General features: G+C 37.9%; 1 protein-coding gene across 4 annotated transcripts in view; it reads right to left on the bottom strand.

Annotated features, from left to right (window-relative positions):
• Positions 1-16,265, bottom strand: part of LOC122574459 (POU domain, class 6, transcription factor 1) — a 210,151-nt gene that overhangs the window by 77,339 nt on the left and 116,547 nt on the right. The window contains exon 1 of one of the 4 annotated variants that reach the window (XM_043742094.1): positions 8,740-8,758. The exons of the other annotated variants lie outside the window; for them this stretch is intronic. The gene's annotated coding sequence lies outside the window, so the exon portion shown is untranslated. Of the gene's footprint in view, positions 1-8,739; positions 8,759-16,265 lie in introns of those variants that run through there. 4 annotated transcript variants of the gene reach the window in all.

The following is a 16,265-nucleotide window of genomic DNA, read 5'->3' as shown; positions in this document are numbered from 1 at the left end:
TGGATAATTTCCTCTATCACTATCTCTTCATTTTCAAGATCTCGTATATTTCACGTGTCAGATACAAGAAATATATACTTTCAACTTTACTAATAATTGCACTATCTACAATGACATTTAACTCTGCTGCGATCTTCGAATTTGTTCGAAACGAAAAGAGTTTGTAATATTCCAAGAAGACGTTTGCCATAAAATCGAGAGAAAGCAATCAATACAATACGAATTTCCTCACGTCTTGTTCAAACTTGAGATATATGTTTAACGTTCGAAAAACATAATTATATCAACAGTGACCAAAAGGAGATATTCAATTTATAATACTGTCTCGTGCTGTACTATGAGAAGGATAAATCGACATTAATAGAATCAAACAAAAAAGACACGTGGAAAATGAATTGATAAGCAGGAATTATCGAGTGTACTCAACGAATCACGGCAGCGATATCGATAACCGCGTCGGTTCTGGTCGCATGCCGGCTTCCGAAATAGCGATAATCCTAGATTGGCCGAGTGACACTGTAATCGTTAGCGAAACGATCTACTCGTATGGCAGCAATGACCACGTCGTAGCACGGAAATCGTCGTCAGGGCGGTCGATCGATGGCGAATAACGCTGGAAACGCTGGCTAGGCTCCGGTAGGTTAGGTAGGGTGCTTAGGTGTTACAATGATTATCCGAGAGGGACAGCGAAAGGTAATTATGCCCGATAGAATCGGCGGGCGGGAGCGAGACGGCAGTATACTTTGCACAGGCGAAGAAAGAGAGAAGGGCAGAGACGGCGCGCCGCCGCCGTTGAGAAAGACGGCGAATCCTCGTAATTACCTCCAAGTGAGCTGCTTTCGGCTCAACCGAGCCGTCGAAACTTCGGGAATAAATAGTGTTCCGTATTACCGATCCGACTTTACGAGGTCAACGGAGGGACTGCCACGATCGAGCAACTGTTACGTTCGATCCAACGCCTCCATTTTCATCCGGACGTGTTAATTCAAGCAACCTGCCCGTTGATATTGTACTCGTTTCGTACGAGTGGATTGGGTGCAAGGATAGCTATATTCTTACAGATAATTAAAGAAGAACTCGTGTTGGTAGAATAACTTGGTTTTGAGCAAAGTTGATGCAATTTTATAAGGGAAATATTTTAACATATGTCTTTATATATATATTATTATTTTATCGTTTGTTATTTTATTACTAAGTTTACTAGTTACTATTACTCTAAGTTCGTATGGTGATTATAACAGTTTTGTGTTATTTCCTTTTAATTTGTACTTTATACAACTATATAAATGATACACGGACAAGAAAATGAAAAATAACTAACCAATTTTGGACGAAACTCATTCTATTTTGCAAGAAAGATATTCTAATATGTATGAACACTATAAGAAAAAATAAGGTGTCTATTTATATTAGCTATTTTAATTCGATATAACTTGATGGTTAACAAGAAGCATATTATACGAAACATTTGAAAGCAAAATGATTAGCTCCGAACTCTCACAAAGTACTGTGAAAGACTGGTATAACATTGTGCAATATTGTAAAACCTATAACTAGTATTATAAGCTTCAACATTTTTAAAATGTTTCGAGTGGGTAGCAAAAAACATATTTAATACTAAAACCAAATAAAAAAATAATCTTGAGATGGGTTGGCAAAATTTTATAATTGTTTTCTTGTAAAAAAAAGGAAGCGTAATTTATCCTGATCTTCTCCTGTGGTCTTTATATAAATAACATTTATAACATTTAACGAGTTATGTTACATGTTTTTTCTACTTCAGTGATTGTTTCTGAGACATTCTGAGACATGTATAATATAGAAGGCACAAAATATATACATATATAGGCACCTAATATAATACATGTATAACCAATGAAAATCTAATGGCAATAAATCCACAAACGGTAAACGGTAGAATATAATCAAATCATTTAAAGTCTCGTAATCTGCCATAAACTTCTCTAGGTAATAAACTTAGAATCTTAATATTGTTTTAAAATTAACTAACAGTAAGAAAATGAGGAAGCAAATGATATTACTTTGAAGAATATTACAAAAGAATTTAAGCTTACTTAACAACAAGTTAATCCTGGTGCGATATTTTCATTTTTATATGTCTGTTCTCATTTTAGTAAACAAAAAGAATTATTAATATCTTAAAAAGATATTAAATAATTAAAACAAGACATTATACGTATCAATAAAAATTTCTACATATTCCATTCAATCTCCAGATATCTTTTAATATTAGAAACATAGAACTGGATCGAAAATGACATAAATTTAATCTTCAATTAATATTGCAAGATTATAAACGATTTAAATAGTTGGAATTCTCCAAATACGTATCGATCAGTTAATTAGAAATGGAAGTTCGCATCCAAGATCTTTTTTCAAGGAGAAACATTACCGCGAGCACATAAGTCCCGCGATTCACAATGTTATTAGCTATCTTTGCGCAAGCACTTGCATAACGTCTGCCATTCGCCGGAGAACGGTACAGACGAAGTAAAATGTTTCTTTTGCTCGATGCTAGCGTGTAAAGAGACGTTCAACGACAATTAATCCCGCCTTCACTGTCGCCAATCTACAATTCCAATGACGCGTTTAAACCAAGTGAGCGAATTATTGGAAAATTAATTATTAATAACTAGAAATTTGTATGTTGCTTCATGACGAATGCGAGCAAATATTATACGTAATATACATATACACTCAGATTTAAAAGAATTGAACAAATTCCTTTTGGAGCATTTTTAGAGCATTTTTAGACCATTCGAATGTTCGATTTACAATTCAGCGAGCAGCCGTCAGACGGCAAACTGATACTCGTTTAGAGTTTCATTTGAGTAAACTTTTCCTAAAAGTGGAAGAAGAACCAGCATTTTCTCGTTTGGTCTAAATGCCTCATAAAGTATGTTTCCTTCTCTCGGCAACGATGAGACCGCGATGATTCTCGAGTTACAAACGGCGTGTGACCTAGTGCCGTGGCTTCAGGGGGTTGAACAGCAAACGTTTACACGACGGATCGATGACTTTTCGCTCCGCGGATCGATCCAAGCTTTAGTTTTATCGATCGTTGTGTATATTCAATGAGGATACGCGGCAGCACGCGCGACGCGCTAAATCATTGAAATTTATGCAGAACCAGGATCCACTACGCGCAGTATCTTTCACTTTTCATTACGGGATCATTTGTCATACGTCCGTAGATCCCTTATCACTGGCCGATCATAAACAACCGAGACATAAATTTCAACTTTCGCGCATAACCTGACGGCGAACCATCGACCGACCAACAAGAAATTTATTACTTCAAAATCCACAGATCGCGAGTCGCGAGGAGCGTTTTGTTCCGCCGATCCCGAGATTTTGACGCGTATTTTTTCTGTATAGAAAATTGTCTTTCACTGTGCTTAATCGTTGGGTTGTTTCATCTTCGGGCGGCTGAGTTTCTTCATCGGTGATTTGAAATGAATGGGATTGTATGACGAGATCGTGAGTCGTTTGAATAAAGATATCATTCGGGAAGGTTTCATGGGATAATGTAACGCCAAGATTTTTGATCGCGAGAAGACATGGAAACTTGAAAGGTACGTTACCAGTTCGAAATACGAGGAAAAGATTTATTTGTATTCTAGAGAAGATTATGCGAGATTTTTCTGAAATTTATTATTCAAATGGTGAGCTGTGTGGTTATATGAAGAATTAAATGTTAGCGCTTGTAGATGTATGAGTTAATTAAGAGTTACGTGTAGTATAGCATGCCCAAAATTCGATTGTCAGTATCTTTCTAATGTATAAAGTTTCCGATGCGCGAGTTGAAGTAACGTTTTACTTATTTATTTAATAAGTGGATTGTCTTTCAGCTAGTGATAAATTGGGAAAAGTAACTCTAATATATGTATCCTTTCTTCTCTACCACATTCTTCCATTTTGAAACAACTTTACAAAATCATATCGTTATGATGAATGAATATTGTAGGACAAGATAGAAACACGAATGTAATGTGATTATTTATTGCAAGTGACTGGCAATGAATTTCGAGCGTTAGAGATACATGGAAGCATCGACTGCTTGCAATTAGGGTACGAAAAGAGGGCATGATTATATTCAACGTTTTGAGTGAAGAATATCTATATAATTTATCTGGATATAATGTACAAAAGATATGTGCACGAGGTACTAAATAGGAGCTATAGCCTCTGAATATAGTTACTTTTTAAACGATCATTATATGTATAGATTACGCTAAAAAAATCGTACATTATTTTCCGTTAAGAATTGTCTTGGAATATAATAATGCAACAAACCCACAGCCTCATATTTCCAAACACAATACAATAGAAATTCTACACTCTGCGATCTAATGTTCCTTCTTTCGAAAATTAGACTTCATTATACAAACTTCCTAATCAGAAACGTGAAACTTTAGAAAAGCGTTAAGTCTCATCTAATATCTCATAAACAAGTGATATCTAGTGAAACAGTCCGAAAATATGGAGCACTCGATGATTCGATTTCGAGAGAATAATTTATCTTGCCAAACATTTCCCGACACGAATTCGACGTTTCGATTATCCCATACCCAAATCCATCATTTACGAACTCGTAATAGCATAGATGCCGGTGACTGGAGGGAGGAAGAACGGCGTTTCACAAAAGGATTTAATGCCCTGTAGACGAATCAGCGTCCCGCGTTCATTCACCCTGCGCCGCATAATTATGTGTCTATGCTTTATGGCAACGATGTAACGAACGCGCCCGGGTGCGCTTTCAGACGTTGTAAATTAAAGTTGAGAAAGTGCGCGGTACGCGAGCAGTCATCGCGAGCGAGCGAGCGAGCGCGCGTTAATTAAAGCTCATTGTAATAAAGAGCACTTTTTATTCACTTTGCCTCGTTCAGCCAAGCTAGTCGGTTCGGGCTAGCTACCGGGATATTTTTATGTTTAATTATATTAGGTTTTACGAGCTCAGCACCGACCGTCTTGGCCGACGTAAAACATCCCCGAGCCCAAAGAGTTTTCAACTTTAATTGTCGACTGGTCCCGGTGGTTTATCCGGCTATAAACACCGGCCTGGGCGACACTTCTTCAATGAGAATTCGCCACGACCATCCACCAAGCCTCGCTTCGTCTTCATTATCCGCCCTATGCCAAGAATTAATTACGATTTCGTTTCGAGACACGTTCTACCGAGATCGTGTTTTATACATTGTTGAAATTTACTGCGTTTCGCGAGGGTAATTAATGCTTGATTGCCTTCTATCGACTGCAGCATCGCGATCGATCCTTTAGAGACAACGACGATTAGAATTTGGTGGTTTCCCGAGTTGTGGATTTTTTATCTTGGAATATTTTGAGTTTTATTCCTATGTGGCCGTAGATTTTTAATGGAGATAGCTAAGATTTGTGATAGAATAGGTAAACAGATGTAAAAATTTCAAGAGATGAGATATACAGGGAGTACGAAAGCTATTTGTACACCGCTACATGTATTATTACATTTATATATCAGTTAATTAAATTTAATTATAATAAATTCTGTATCATTTAGTCATACGTTTATATGACTACAAAGATTTGGATACTATTTACTAAAAACCTAACATGAAAAAAGTTTCATTGCCAAATAAGACCGTGTACAGATATGTTTCGTAGCCACACTGTACTTAGTTCGAAACTGTGGATTTATATTCAAGTTCACATTTTTATGAATACAACCGAGAAGATGAAATCTAGACAGAGATTCGTTTCATCCTCTAAATATTATAACGAGTATGTTACTGGGAATATTTTATATTTTCTCGCAGATTATAATGAAGAAGCTGTAAAATATGCAATACGAATGTAGACGAAAGATGATTAACAGCGTCATTACTAGAGACTAAGAAGAATTTCATTAATGGAATGACGTCCAATGGAAAAACTAACACTTTCTCTTCCGCGCTAAACGATACGTTGCCAGACAAATGCATCTACCGTAAAACGCATCTATCAACCGTTTATAACGCATTTATCTCCATTTTCTTGACGATTGTCAACAGAAGAAATCAAACTGCACATCCACGCGTTATCGAAAGAATTTGGTCAACTCGTCATAAAGAACGTCGTCAAGATTACCAGGAATATACGTGTATCATTTACAAACACATACTTAAACGACAATGACGCGACGTTTGTTACATAAGTGTCAAGTTAAATATAGCTGAAACTCATGTTCTATCTTATTAACCCCAACTAACGAGAAACACTGCGGTCTCGTTCAGCATTTATCCTCGATTCAACATTTTCATCTGTGTTTCAATCGTGAAAATAAATTTTTCAACTACTAAATAAAAATGAATCGATGTTCATACTTACGAAAGCGGGATCTGACGATTAAAATCGATTTTTGAACGATTGAACAATGACACGCCCCTATATATTTTTTTAACTACAAAATGAAATATTACAATTTTTTTTTATTAACATTAATCAACAAGAAATACCTCGACGTCGATATCTTATCCTCGACACAAAAATTTTATTATATAGCGAGAATAAATTATCTGATTTCTTGATAAGAACGTAATTACTGACTTCGATATTTTTCCTTAGAAAACTAGATCTAACGAAATACCTTATCTGACGATTAAGTTTTGTTTTATCTCGGGATCCTTCTTCGTTCGTGAAACGAAATGTTCGAATTTTTGCATCGAAAAAGGCGCTAACTCATGTTGATATCAAGATTCGAACGGATCAAGGTGCAGCTGCGTTGCAAGCTGCGGATCTCTATGCTTCCTCTCCCTCTGACCTGGTGGCAACTACCCTCTCTCTCTCACTCGCTCCTGGCACCGAGAGATATCAATTAGCACTACGTCCTGGGGAATTAATCTCGGGAATTAATATCGCGACGTTGCCAATTAATTTTCGTTAATTTCGAATCAGCAGTTTCCAGAGCAGTGCCAGTGCGGCCCCCAACACAAATCCCTATCGCCTATGGTCGTGCCTCTGTATTCTAACTGGGAGAAGAGAAGAGAGAGAGAGAGAGAGAGAGAGAGAGACGGACAGGAAGTAAGATGAGAAGGAGACAGAGAGACACGTACGTAGAGACACGGGTTAGAGCGAGAAAGAAGGAGATGTGGGAGGACGAGGTTCCAACAAGGACGCTGTGTAGACACTTCCATGAAAGTTTGCAGCGAACAAGCGGCTGCCTCGTCGACCGTTTCTTGCTTGCACGCCCGATCGCGAGCGTTGCGTGCGGCGTTTATCAAAACACACATTTAATTATGCCGCGCGTTGCCACTGGCGTTGAAAGTAGTCGTACGCGGCTGCGCTTTAAAAAATCCCGCCTGATAGGCGGTACTATCTAACTTCCGGATAAGTTATATATTCAATTATTCTTGGTCAGTTTACTAGCTTATTTATTTGTTACAATAATCTTTAATTCTGCTACGATTTATTTATTTATATCTTAATCTCGCTTTCGTTTCAAACGTGGCAGCGCCTTTAAATACTTCTGAAAAATCCTCAGCATAAAATTGAAACGGGAAATCGCGTTCAAATCCTTATAACGGTAAATCTTTAAACGAGTAACTCTAAAACTATAAGCTATCTCATCTTCGATTTCGACTGATTCGTCTCTAGCTCGTTATATCTGATTTTTATGCCGAATTGACGTATGGCAGACAGAATACGTCATTAAGGAATTAAGTAACTTTTATTACTCGTGAAACATATGTATATTCTATTTTCAAAATTATGTAACTTGTTTTCTTACTAAATACTGTGTATATGGAACTTAGGACGAAGTTAACTTATATTGGAAATTTCTTTTAGTTTAGTTGTATATCGAAGGATAAGCAGAAAAATATTTAATAATTTCATACTCGAAATTTTCATATTCAAAATTAAGAGCAGAGTTGTAGAAATCCTGTTTAAAATTAAACGAAAAATAATTGTTAGATATATAATAGGAATGCTTGAGAAGAATGTTTAGGTTATCTACTATTCTTTTTAAATATTTCTGTTATCTTGTAAAATGAGTAATTTCACGCTAGTGTCAGATACAGTTTACGCAAACAAGTAATTTTACGTCAGTCACAACGAATGTGTAAATACTGACGAGCGATAATGTACACACGATGATTGGAGAACGATGTTTTGAAAAACGTTGGGAACGAGTTGACCGAAAAATATATAGGTGTTACATTTTTACGTGAAATTATTCACAAAACATCGCGGTAGTAAACGAGAAATCTGTTACATAGGATTTTTCTTTCTCCTTCTTTCATCCGTAAGAGAATGTCGGTTATAATTACGAATCTGAGTTTAAATCTAATGGAATACGCGTGACTTTTAGTTAAACAGGATTTGCATCTTTTTATCTGTGACCATGACTAATTTTATCTACTTAAAAGTACACAGAATTCTTCTTTTCAGGGGAAAATTACATCTACAACGATAAAAATTACTTTAAACTAAGTAAAATTTTGATAATTGGGAAAATAGCAATATACACATATCATTAAAAGCAAGTAAAAATATTTAAGAGAATTATGTTAGCTATAGCAAATGCAATTTACAATCCATTAATTCGTATCTTAAAATTCGAAAGAAAAAAGTGATTGTGAAATACGTGTAAAATGATTGCAAAAAAGTGTTTATACAACGTAGAATTTTTGTCTCACTAGACAATATTGATAATTATGACTGCAAATGGCAATAGAGTGTACAGAATTAAATGGCACGAACCTATCTTGACTGATACGGAATGACGGATAGCGTAGAATTTTTCGGATATCGTCCATTCGTACAGTTTCAATATAGTACGACGCAATTTTGGAATAGAAGACGAACGCGCACATCACTCCGCACGGTTCAAACTTTCGAAACAAACTGAGGACTCTGTTTACGATTTCTGGCCTTGAAGGGCGACGCGCCTCCGACGCACCTACTTGACGATCGATTTACACACTGAGGACAATATTGAAATAAAGGTATTCTTAGAAATAAAAGAGTATCTTCCGTTGAATTGTAACTGAAAAAAATCAAGCATTTATTCTTGATAAAAGTAATAAATTTTACGACTTAAAAGTTCTTCCTTTATATAATAATAACATAAAATATTAATAGTAAAATTCAAGATTTATAAATATTTTTTCCAACGAATATGTAGTTCAGTAAATCTATATGCTTTCTAACATAATAGTTAATGTATTAATATGCCAATAAATGTGACTAAAAATAGTAAACATTTTCGCACTTGGAATTAGTCGACATTCCTATTGCATAGATGCAATATAACAAAACCAAAGTCTCTGATAATTGATAAAATCTCCAAATTCGTAACCTAGTAACCCCATTCACTATTAACGAACCGCCAACCATAAAAAGTATCCCTTCAAAACGATCAAACAGCAATAAACCATGCTTAATCCATCAAGCCTCCATCGACTCTTCGATCGCTCCCGCGACCAAGGATAGCGAATTGGTTCACAATGAAGCGTAGGAGGAATATTTGCATAAAGATAACTGTAGTGAAGGGAGAGGAAGCGCAAGGGAAAACGGGTGTCCTTCGGTTGCCCGTGAAATTTCTGCTAGGTGGTTCGGAAACGGGCGTGGAATTGCATGTTTCTTGCGTCTCTGACTGCTGTGCGGAGGGGTGGCATGGCGACGGTTTCGTTTGCGTTTATCAAAACACACATTTAATTATTCCGCGCATCGCCGTGGGCGCCGAAAGTGGATACGCGGCTGCTCGCTTATTCCGCGCTTAATTCACACCTGGAACCGTGACGGAGCGACTAGAGCCGCTTAAATTAAAGCGACGGATAATAAAAGCGTTAGCTCGTTGGAGCCCCGGGTTCAGCGAATCCCTTTCCTTCTTTTTTCTTTTTTCACCAACTCACACCCCCATGCATCTCCTTTTTCCCTCCTTTTTCCCCGACGTTCTTTTTCTTGTCTTTTTACCCCGGTTTTTTGACCGTTCCCTCTCTCTCTCTCTTTCTCTCGTTTTTTTATTTTTATACCCGTTTTCTCTCTCGTTTCCGCCACACGTACGGGGTGAAAGTTGCGCGTCCCTGCAACTTGCCTTTTGTTTCCCGCGCCCTTGCCGAGATTTTAAAACACAGGAATGCGACCGCGTGCAGCCGAATTTAGGGGTGGCTTCGCGGTCGACGAAAACTGTGCCATTTTAACTGTATTCCTACACACCCGCGCGTGCCACGTTAATTGGGAAAGTAGGGAAAATAGTTGGAAACTGAGTCACGCTCGATTCCACGGAATAATGCACCTCCTGCATACACCAGTTTCTATGTTCCCTTGTTGAGTGAAGATGCCACCTTTTTTCCGGACATCCGATCTCTTCCTTTCTACTTTTTAGCGTATTCAAATAATACAGTGAGAAAACAAGATTTGACTTGAAAGTGGAATTCTTTTACTATAAAATAATCCTTCATTTAACGTATTAAACAGGAGGAACGACTTAAAAAGTCGCTTAGATTCCCAATCTCTTAAACATACATAGGTATACACAGTACATAGAATATACATAATAATTCCCCAATTTAGTTAGGGAGTCACTTTTTTCAATACGCTACTTCATTTCAAATCGATCTATCTGAAACAGATTTATCTTTGTTAATTTAAAACTTCACAATCGTAGAAATGTTCAATTAAAAAATGAGTTTGACAGATTAAAGAGAAACCTCGTTTTTAAGTGCTTTTGAAGAATAAAAATTCGAATGGAGAACATCACGAAAAGATCAAGAAGAAGAGGATAAAGAAGCAAAAGCGTATGAATAAAGAATCTTGAACAGATAACAGAACATAACAGATCGATAAGAGGGTAAAATAAGACACACTTGCCGTCGGGCTTCCACGAAATCCGACGTATGACCTTTGAATTGAAATACGCGGTGGGAATATGTGACCGTGGAAGAGATTACGCGGTGGTTACGCCGAGTGAAACGCTTTAACACGCACACGCGTCTCGGGGTACGCGCGAATTTACGCGTGCGCACGTTACTCGCAGCCGGTTAATGAGACACATTCACAAAGTTTGCCCTACGCCGAGACGAGTCGATTGTACGCCGAGAATTAGCTTTTCAATTCAGCTGGTCCCGGCCCGGCCCAAACTTACGGCTCCAAAGTTCGCCTGAATTTAAATACGGCGTCTGGATAAGTCGCGCAACATGCTCACGGCCAACCCTTCGTTCATGTCGTTCGCCTGTCTCTTTCGACCTCCCCGCTTTTCACCACCCCCATTCCAATCGACGCTTATTTCCAGCGGTGAAAATTTATTACATGAATAAAAAAATCGGAAATTACGGAATTTGACTTATTAGGGTGTCCTGGATTACTTTTTCGAATTTTGATTGAGGCAACTCGAAGTTTTTGATAACGGTATAGCGGAATTATTTTGTGGAATTTCAATTATACAAATTCGAATTCGAATTTTTGACGTAGTCAGCTATATTAAACCTAAAAATGCTTTCTGCAGTGGAAACTCGAATCTTCTTAATATTGCTCGATTGACTTTTCGATGATTAAATAATACTAGAGATATTAATTATTTCTTGGAGTTTTGATTACGGAAATTTAGATTTTTAAATACTCGAATTTATGATGAACGAGGAAAATGTCACGCTATTATATTGTATATTGTTTTTCTCATTGAAAACTCTCGAATGCACCGCACATTATTAACTTCCCTCTTCCAAACCACAAACCAAAAGCAACTATTGTAGCTCAACAATTCTGCGTGTCATTATACTTTCTCTTACCGCGAAACAGAAAGTCATCTTCAAGCTGGTATTCGCAACAAGCTTCTAATCATACACGTACGAACCCACACATATCTATCAGGGCGCTATTTCAATTTTACGATGAGAAATCGCGATAATCTTATATATACACGTTTCATTAACCATTAAACAACTTTCTTTTATTGTTTAGCAAAAGAAGAAGAATGTAAGAATGTTCTGCGAGAGGGATCGGTTTTCAAAGTGTTTCCAACTCGTCGAAACGCTTGTAGTACAATTATTCAGCCGGCATCCGGTCCACTGGCAAATTACGCGTATCCCTTAGCCGTGAATTCTAATTAACAAGCGAAAATGAGATCGAAGAGAGGCGAAGGGGAGGGCGGAAGGGGTGGGGAGGGGTGGGCTTCGATTAGCCGAGGGACTCTCGTTACTAAATTCAAAACAATAAGGGGGACAGAGATAGAAAGAGAAAAGGGAAGGACTTGTATTGCCGTGAATTTCACCCGCGCCTGGTAATGGAACTTCTGCCGCTTTTATAAAACGGGCCGGGCTTTCTTAAATAATGAGATACATTTAATCAGAGGATTAATGAACGCCAAAGAAGTGGAATGAATTATGAATGATATTTATTCGTCGAGTACCGAAGCGACTTGGGAAAATGATAATGCGGATCTTCGTCACGATCGTAATAATAATAGCAACAGCGACAAGAAAGGAGAAAAAAGAAAAGAGAAGGGAAAAAGGACGGAGGAAGAAAAACGTATAAAGAACTGGTGATAATAAAGGAAAGGACGAGATGCAGGAACAATAAGAAACGTGTTCAGGAAAGCCAGAGCCAAAGAGGGAATGAAGAGGGTCGGAAGGGGAGAGGGGAGAGTAGGACGTGAAACTTCGTCTCTTCGCCTCTATTTGCATAAAATCGTCGTAGTCGACGCCTTCGAAGATAATGAAATGAAACTAAACAAATAACGCGGATGCTAAACATTAATTACATTCGCTCGTGGAAAGCGAAGACCGACAGAGAAAGGGTGAACGTAGCGAGAGGGTTTCGTGGAAATTAAGAGACGTCGAGGTAAGGGGATACGAAAGGGTTGCAAATAGGTGAGAGGGAGGGATAGGTAAGGTGGGACAGAAACATGGCCGAAAAGGTTCGAGAACCGAGTGTACCCCGACGGGGTGGCGAATTAAGAAATCGTTTAAGAAGTTTATATCGGGCACGTTGCCAGAAAGAACGGGGCGAACCGCCCACTTTGCCAAAGATACTACTGCATTTTAAACGACAAAGCCTGAAAGCTTTCGCGGCAGCCACCCTTCCTGTTCGACCCTCGTTCCCGTGATTTCGCAGTCGCGTTCATAAATTCCGATTGACTAATCGAATTTTCTCACACTGAAACAAATTATACATACAGTGACTCGCAGTGATATTCGAACATTTCGAATACTTTTGCGACATGACGTTTGAGCATCATTTATCTTATTGTCTTTTATTTAGAAAAAGTATGTACATTAAATAAATAAAACATTTCTACTAATTATAATAGCTGTTTCGACATATTACAAAACAATGTTATGCTATTATAAACCAATAATACATAACGATCGTATCTTGCATACCATGGTGTCCAAAATTATTATGACTTTTCGAATTTTTAATGACTCGAACAAGTTCTAATATCGATATTGTATATCATGAGAATATCGTAATATCTATATTCATTTTAAAAGGAAAAGAACAAAATTGTATAGAATTGTATCAATTTTAGGGACATCTAAGATTCGTTAAAATAAATTAAGAATTTTTCATGAATATGGGAGAGAAAGTAATTCTTCAGGATTTATGAAGTACATTTGCTAATGCAATGTCATATTCATTTAGATTGTATCACGCTCTTTAAGTAGTTTTACAAGTAAAAGTTTGCTACCATGAATTTAAAGAAATATCATTTCAAATTAATATTTTAAAAGTTTCACTAACCACTTAAGAACACACACTCTCACAGTATGTAAAATCAGTTTGGTTATTTTAATCGTCGATCTCTAAAAATTCCATTTGCAATATCATAAGTTCCTGTTAGTAAATTAATAAAAAAAAGTTATATGCCAAGTGATTAAAAACATCCTCTTAATTTCAACCAGTAGTTTATCCTCTCACTACTTACAAATATTATTCAATATTCCTTAATCATTTTCTTTCGACGATCAAATTCTACCGATCGATTCTAACATCAAAAACATCGTATCTACCAAATCCAGTCATAACGTAATCATAATTAATCTTCAAAGTAAACGAATCGTACACCATCGAGGCAATTATCGAAGTCAACGCAACGTAAGTAAATCCCTCGTTATTCTCGAAAACTTTATCGAGAGTACGGCGTAATCCCGAGGCCCGTACTAAATCGGTTGAAAAATATGCGAGAAGAGCAACCTGGCTCGGCGTAGTTTCCGTCCTCGCATTTTCTGCAAACGATAAACCGCGCGATGCACACGCACGCGGTCGTGTATGCACTCGGTTTGTGGATCGTGGAAGGAGAACGAGTTATGCGATACCGCGGATCCTCACGTACGGATGTATGATAGCCACTGACCGTTGCATTTCGTTGGGTATGCATTTACGAGCATGTTGGACCTCTTTCGCGGAGACATTGATGGACAAGCGCAGCTTATATGGCTACTCCGAGAGAGGCTCGTCGTGGCCGTTTACATATTTATGTTATGACTCCGCTTCACTCGACTTAATTGACGGAATTGCCATAAATTTGCGAATATCGCGTGGACAGGGACGACGAAGACGACGAAGACGAGGAAGACGACGAACGTCGGAACGTTACGTGTATATTTCTATATACATATATATTTATATACACACGTATATATGTGCGATCGGTACGAAATATACATACATACATACGTATGTATATCTGGAATCGAAACGAATTCCAATGAATACCGATCAGGAGAGTCATGGAACATCGTTTCGTATCCGACGACTACTAGGTGGGAATTCCAAAAGACGGGGCTGTAATTGACGGAATTCCTGCGAGTTTTGAGCACGTACAGCTTTTACAGTGATCGATACACTGTTTTGTCTAGTGTAGTAGTGGACGATCGTGAAGTTTCCCTCGAATCTTGGAGGGTTTCTAGAGGGGACGTAAGAGACTCGGGAAGAATGGTGTCGTTCAGGGGCACGGTATTTCCGCCGAAATTGCTGGAGACTGGATATTTTCGATAGAATCTGCCGTATAATGATAAAAATCTCAAGGGACATCTGACGGTAACTTCTTTGCATTCGATTCGGTTCCAACTATTTGCCAATGTTATTAGAAAGATGTTCATCACATGAAATTCATGAAGCATCAAATTCTGAAATGCAGAAGTAATTCTATTCATCCAGCGAGAGTTTTAGAACAAATTCTTCGGAGAATAATAATGGCGAAGCAGCATGTATATGTTTGGATGTCAACGACTATTTACTATCGTTATGAGAAGAAATTCTTTCAACCGCTTCATCGTATGATTATAAAACATAAAAGTCTCTGGACTATAAACACGATTCTATTCATTCAACGGGATTTTCTTAGCAAAATCTCCGAAACGTCTTGATAATGAATACTTTTGCATACTTACGAATACGAGCGAATACTATGGCGAATAGATACTGTTTATAAAAATCTCTACAATTTCTCGTCATAAAATATAATTGGAACGACAGAACTTTCGCTATCCGGACTAGCAAACAATGTTTTTAAAAGATAGCAGTTGCCATTAACAATTAGAAATCACTAACGACGACGATATATAACTGCTATCAAAAAGAATTTCCAGAGTTTCCCATTATAAGATATCAATCTTGGTAGCACAGAAATATTCCTATCCCTCAACAGGACTTCCTCAATAAAATCTCCAATGCATACCATTAAACGAACCCCCCTATACATTCTCAAACGCGCTGAAACACTCGCCAGTGTTTATTACTCACTTCCTGAATCCTATATCCTAGCTATACGGTTAATTTTCTCCCTAAAAAGAAACGGTGAAGAAACATCAAGGGAGATAGGTTAAGGTTCACCATGAAATTACCCGATGGCGTAGGGGACCGTACCTTTCTAGCCTGGAAGAGTCTCCGAGAATCCTCCCATTTATGCGATTCGTCATTGTGCAACGATTACTTAGCCGCGGCGCATGGTAGCGTACGGCTGAGATGCATTCCAATGTATACCGATTAAGAGAGCCAAGGGAACGTCGTCTGGTATCCGAGAGCATCCGGCGACTCGATGGGAATTCGAAAAAGTCGCCGTTGGCGGTTTATCGTATAGGTTTAGCGGGATTCGTCGGGGAATAACTCACGTATTCGGATCTCTGGCAGCGAGCACCATAGAGATCCATAGAGATGCAGGGGAAGAGAAAGAGAGTGAGAGGGAAAGAGAGAGAGAGAGAGAGAAAAAGAGAGAAAGAGAAAGAGAGAGAGAAAGGACAGAGCGTTTCTCTTTAATTGAATCGGATCTACATATCTGGATG

Source organism: Bombus pyrosoma, linkage group LG13 (assembly GCF_014825855.1).
Source record: "Bombus pyrosoma isolate SC7728 linkage group LG13, ASM1482585v1, whole genome shotgun sequence".
Classification (NCBI taxonomy): Eukaryota; Metazoa; Arthropoda; class Insecta; order Hymenoptera; family Apidae; genus Bombus; species Bombus pyrosoma.
This window is presented reverse-complemented; position numbering and strand designations above follow the sequence as displayed.